This window comes from Lathyrus oleraceus, chromosome 3 (genome assembly GCF_024323335.1).
Source record: "Lathyrus oleraceus cultivar Zhongwan6 chromosome 3, CAAS_Psat_ZW6_1.0, whole genome shotgun sequence".
NCBI classification, from domain to species: domain Eukaryota; kingdom Viridiplantae; phylum Streptophyta; class Magnoliopsida; order Fabales; family Fabaceae; genus Lathyrus; species Lathyrus oleraceus.
This window is the reverse complement of record NC_066581.1, coordinates 44972052-44978051: the sequence shown is the minus strand read 5'-3', so window position 1 is coordinate 44978051 and position 6000 is coordinate 44972052.

The window sequence follows — 6000 nt, the reverse complement described above, 5'->3', positions numbered from 1 at the left end:
TTTTCAGCCCTCCTTTCGGATTATGAGTGTCTTGGATATGTTCCCAATTCACGCCTGGTTGGTCACCTATTATATACCCAGTAACCGGTATCCCTGGTGTTCCTTCCTTCTGCTCCATATTATGACTTTTTGTCCCCTGTGGAGTCAGATTTTTCTGAGTTGAGATGTGCCTTTTGGGTCCTCCTTAGATGTTTGGGATGATTGATATCTTTCACCCTTATACCGGTCTTAGATATTCTTTCTCCCTGAGCTGTCGTTCTCTCACCCAGTAACCGGTGTTTTGATGACATGTATCTCTTTGAGTTTATTACCCAGTAACCGATAATACCTCGTTGTTTCTTCCTCAGCTGAGTCCTTTGTGGACATCCCCATCTGAGTCCGGATTTTATCCGATGTATCCTTTGTGGATAGTTTTTCTATATTGGCATATTCCCTAATACATGCATCTTTGCGTCAGCTCGAGTCTTTCCATCGATTTATTTTTATGGAATCCCTTCGTGTCTCCTAGCAAGTTTTCAAGTCGTGACCTGCTCACACATTTTTACCTTATTTCCCCCAGAGTCTTTGTCTCCCTAGTGAGTGTGTTACTCCTATGGATCTTCAGTTTCTCCCGATTTCTTTTCCTTTGTGGCAATTATTCACCATGAAGATTTTATTTTGCATGCATACATTTGCATCATGAGGTCTCTTAGGGACCAAAATTCATCTCTTTGTTATTATTTAAGCCCATTCTATCTCGTCGAGACGAAAATTTTAACCTTCATATCTCCGGCTAGGACGACCTTAAATAGGGGCATCTGTAAGACCCTAATTTTGACCCTAAGATCCCTCATGGCATCATGTTATTGCACAAGTGCATTGTCTCAAGGATCATAGCATGTTTAACTCCTTAACCCTAGGGTTGTGACTTGTTTGAGTGTTTTGAGACCACCAAGCATGCTTGTATTATATGTCATTGAATTTCTTATTTGATTACTAACCAAAAGCACAAAAATATGTCACTAACCCCTTTTTTGTTTTGAAGCTCAAGTGATCATGTGCTCCACAATGCTCCTAGGAGGCTCATAAGCCCAATACAATGGCTAGATGAAGATGAGAAAAAGCATGAAAACGGTCCACAAATATCCTAATCATCATATATGTCTCCCAAGTATCTCAATTTGCCAATTTGATCAAGATAACCCAAAGGGCTTGAAGATTGTTTCCCAAGGAAACCCTAATTTCACTGTGCTTTGACTGTGCCTTGCCCATAAAGCAATCTCAACCTATGATCAAATTTAATCAAGGTAAGTTCTTTCATTTACCATTTTGTTCATATATGAGCCTATTTGAGGCCCCTCAATCATTTATTCATCAAGATTGGAAGTTTGACCTTGAGAAGTTGACCAGTCAAGTCATCTGACTAAGCTGAGGATCAATGAAATATAACTTTTGATGTGTTTGTCAAATGAAGATGACCCCAAGATAAAATATGTTCCTAAGAACTATATTAACAACTTTCATGTTCATCAAAAATTTATTTGAAGCATGGAAAGTCATCATTCATTTCAAAATATTATAGGTCATTTTGACTGAAACCCTAATTATGGGTCAACTTACCAAGGGCATAACTTCCTTAATGTTTATGATTTTGAGGTGAGACCAAAGTCATTGGAAAGCTTGAGATGTCTACTTATAATTTTATGTTGTACAAAACTTCATAATCCTAAAAGAAATACATGTGAAAATGCAAAACATTATAGGTCATCTTGGACCTAATTCATTGAATTTGAAAAAGTACCCAACTTCAAATGCCTATAACTTTGTCATAGAAAATCCAAATGATGCAAACTTGGAGTCTAGATTGACCATCTTGAAAATATATACAACTTTTATGTTGAATATTGTTTCATTTGAGGCTTGTATCATAAATACAGATGGGTTTGATTAAGCTTACTTTTGGTGAACTTTTTCAAAATGATTTGTACATGTTTTATACTTGAATTTTCCCAGCCAGTTTTGATCAATTTGCACATTCCAAATGATTTTTTGCCCAACATGACTTTTGTTCCTTATTTCAAGAGCTTTCCAACCATTACTCACAATAGTCCTTGGGGTCTACCATTTGTGAGTTTCGAAAATCTTTTCATTTATGTGCATTTTGATATTTTATGTTATAACTTGAATTGCAAGCATTCTTCCATCCAATGTGCACGACCAAATGCCTTTCACATGATCTCAGCAAGCTTCTTCAACCATCATTGGGCCTTTCACACGTCCACAAAGGCTCATGCAATCAAATTTCAAATTCTCATGCACATGAGCAAAGTGTGTGATCAGCCATATTCAGCTATAAATAAACACCTCATGAGCTTCATTTCACAACCTTTTGGAGATCCCATATGCTGCAGCACTGAAACCATAGCCCTCACTAAAGGAATCAACCACTTTCTTCTTTATTTTTGAGCTTGAAATTCAACAACATTAGCTGAGTTTTAAAGCCAGATTCCTTAGCCAATCATTTCCACTACATTCATATATCAAGAAGGAGCAAAGATCTTGGAGAATTCGTGGCCAGAAGTTCATCAATTCAAAGGTATAAACTCAAACTTTTTGGATCTGAAACTCTTAATTTAATGTAGTTTGCTTGTGTTTCTGTGGTTCTCTGAAGTCCTCATACTTGAGGTAAGCTGTTGATGCATTCAATTTGCCATTTCATGAACAATCCGTGTGGACACCATGATTTTCTCCTTCATCTTTCTCTCAATATAGGAAGAGTGGGGGAAATCCAATGGTACAGTGATGATCTACATCACACGAGCTTCATTTCCGTATCCTTGTTTCTTATTTTTGTTAAGATTTATTTTCTGCAACTTTTGGCCGGAGTTTGTGTGTCTGGCCGGAGAAGACGGTGGTTTCCACCACCACCACCATGTGTGTCAACCCTGGGCTTTGGATCTTGCTTCCATGATCTAACCGTTTGCGTTCATTATAATTACTTATTTTAATGCATCATGTGGCGCGTTTGACTCAAGCTTAGCGTGTGCATTCAGATCCAGACCGTACATCCTTGCCACGTCAATTAATGAAATGCATCTTGTGGCTCAGGCTTTTTCGCTTATTTCATTTTTATTTTTATTTTCTGTTAATTCATTTCATTTTCAAAAATTCATTAAAAATTCATTTGAAGTCAGAAAAATATGAGACCAACTCTAAATTTTTTCTTGAAAAATCTAGTTTCATATTATGATTTTTAATTATTTTTGTGACTTTATTTGATATTTTTTATGAATTACTTGGTTTTTAATGGTTTTAATTCATTTCAAAATACTTTCTGACTTTTAAAAAATACAAAAATATTTTCATATCATCTATGGATCATGATAAGTCAATGAAAAATAGTCTCAATAATTTCTTGTTTGTTTTGAGATTATTTGAGATTTTTATTCATATTATGCTATTTTTGGTTGTTTTTAATTGATTTTAATTACTTTCTGACTTCAAAAATTTGTGAGAAATTTAGTCAAAGTTTATTTGACTATGTTGAACCTATGAGAATTTAATTGGACTCATTGAAGTTGTTTTGAATTGAATTTGAGGTTCAACTTTATTTGTTTATTTTTTTATTTGTATTTTCTTTTAATGCAAAAAATACCAAAAAAATATCACTGACTTCTTGACTTGTTATATTCATTTCTCTTCTGTTTGGTATTGATTGAGATTGAATTGATTCAACTTTGATTAAATTCATTGGATCTTGTGGTTTGAAAATCCTTAAGGATCATCACCTAGAAAGATGAATGAATTTGATCAAGGATGAGTTATCCCTTGATCAATTGGGATTGTTTGTTGACTTCTTACCCCTCCCCTTTCATCTTCATCCCTTTCTTTACCTCAATGGCCATTGAGTTAAAGTCTTGAGGTTGGTCTTGACAAATAAGAAGTTTAACCTTCTTTGATCCAAACCAAACTCAACTTGATCCATTATCAAGTGAGTTATTTTGTGTCAAAGATAGGTTGCTTCTTGGTCAAGCAAATAACCAAAAGTCAATACAAGGCACTTCCCCTTTTATTTGGCATGGAAAGTTTATGGAGCTTGACTTACTAGTCATGATCTCTAACTTATGTTCTTTGCCTATATTCTTATTGACCGGCCTCAGATAGGTGTGACTACTACATTAGTCCATTTACGATTGCTTAACATAGCGCTACATTGTCTTATGACAAGCTAACATAACTCTACTAACTACTAAGTTTAATTTGAGCTTTTAAATTCTTGTCATTTACTTTTAATGTCATTTATTTCTTGCTCATTATTCATCTTGATTTTCATCTTTGCTCACTTGAGCACATATTTTATGTTTATGTCATTTTTATTTTGCTCATTTGAGCCCATTATTGTGTAAATATATTGCTATTTGTGTTGCTTTGTGTTTGTTTTGATATGAACCAAAATGCAAAAGGAGAAAGGACTTAGAATTAGGATTTACCCATGCTTAAAGGAGTTCAAGAGCAACTAGGCCTCATGCCTTTAGAATGTAAAATTTGTTGAAGAGCAACTAGGCCTCATGCCTTTAGAATGCTAAAATTCAAAGTTGATCTCAAAAGACTTCTCCTCAAACTTATTCTTTGTCCATTCCCTTTGTTATGTTATGAGCTTTTTGATGTGTGCTTTTGTGTGATAGGAATCCTATCTTAAGATTGTGAAAAGAGGACCATTGTCATGAGTAGCCAAGTCAAGAGCCAAGCCAAATGGAGATCCTAGAAGCTTGAATTCAATTTATTGATTGCTTGTTTGTGTGCTAAGTCCAAAGGAAAGGAGCATCTTGAGTCATCTCTATGACTCCAAGAAAAGGAACTTTAAGGGTTACCTCTCCCTTCTTATCTTTGTATGCTTTAGGAATAGCCCTTCTCTCTTCTCCCCACTCTAACCAAGCCAAAAATCATTTTCAAAACTTTGACTTTATTTCAAATTAGAAACATAGGCCTTAGGCCTTTGACTTTTCAAAACCATTTTCATAAACACTCGTTGTAAATAAACTTTAATCCAACTTTGACCTCATTTTGTAAATAAACCTAACTTGTAAATATAACCCATTTCAAGTTGTTTCGTGGTTCCAATGGCCACTTTGTTAAAATCTTTTCAAAAACATTAGTCATAGGTTTGAGTTATCATAGTGGTTGATGTAAATCTCACCTCATCCTTAGTGTTGGATTATAAGCCTTCCATGCTTATTATATGGTTAACCCCTCACTAGCATGTGGAAGACTTCCTCACATGGTGGATTGTTGGTTTAGGTTGAGTTTTCTCCCTTTGATAACAAAAGACCTTAAGGCTTTTGATTAAAATCAATTCACCAATATTTGAGATTTTTACCCCGAACTACGAGGTTTTGATCCTCCTTTGTGATGGTACGTAGGCAATGGGTTCATCCATTCAAACAACAAAATTTATAAATATAATCCATTCTTTTCTCATCCCTCTAATCGTTTGCACAAATCTTTTCTCAAATACCAACCTACAATACATATTTGCAAAAAGAGGTTCCCTTAGAGTACTAAGGATGTTTTGGGTGCGTAACCAACCCCCTTACCTAGATCTCTGACATTTTTATTAGTTTTTTATTTGAAAAACTTCATACTTGGCTTTTGTTCGTTTTTTAGCCTTTCCTTTGGACAAATAAAAGTGCAGTGACGACTTGAATTGTATGTTGACTTTTGGTTTAGTCAATAAACCTAAAGGTAACGAAAACCCCGCTATAATATACTATTCATATTTTCCAACAGAAGCAACTTCTTTAGTAACATTTTGTTCTTCCATTCTCACCTTCGAAATTATCGTTATGGTTAGAACTTAGAAGAAGAAAGAGAGGAATAAAAGATCTGGGTTTAGTTGAAGAAAGGAATATATTGAGTGTGGAAGAAATTGAATATATACTTATATATAAAGGGAATACATGATTTTATAGTGGTTTAATTTTGATCCAAAAATACCCTTTTAGATTCTTTTTAAATAAATAA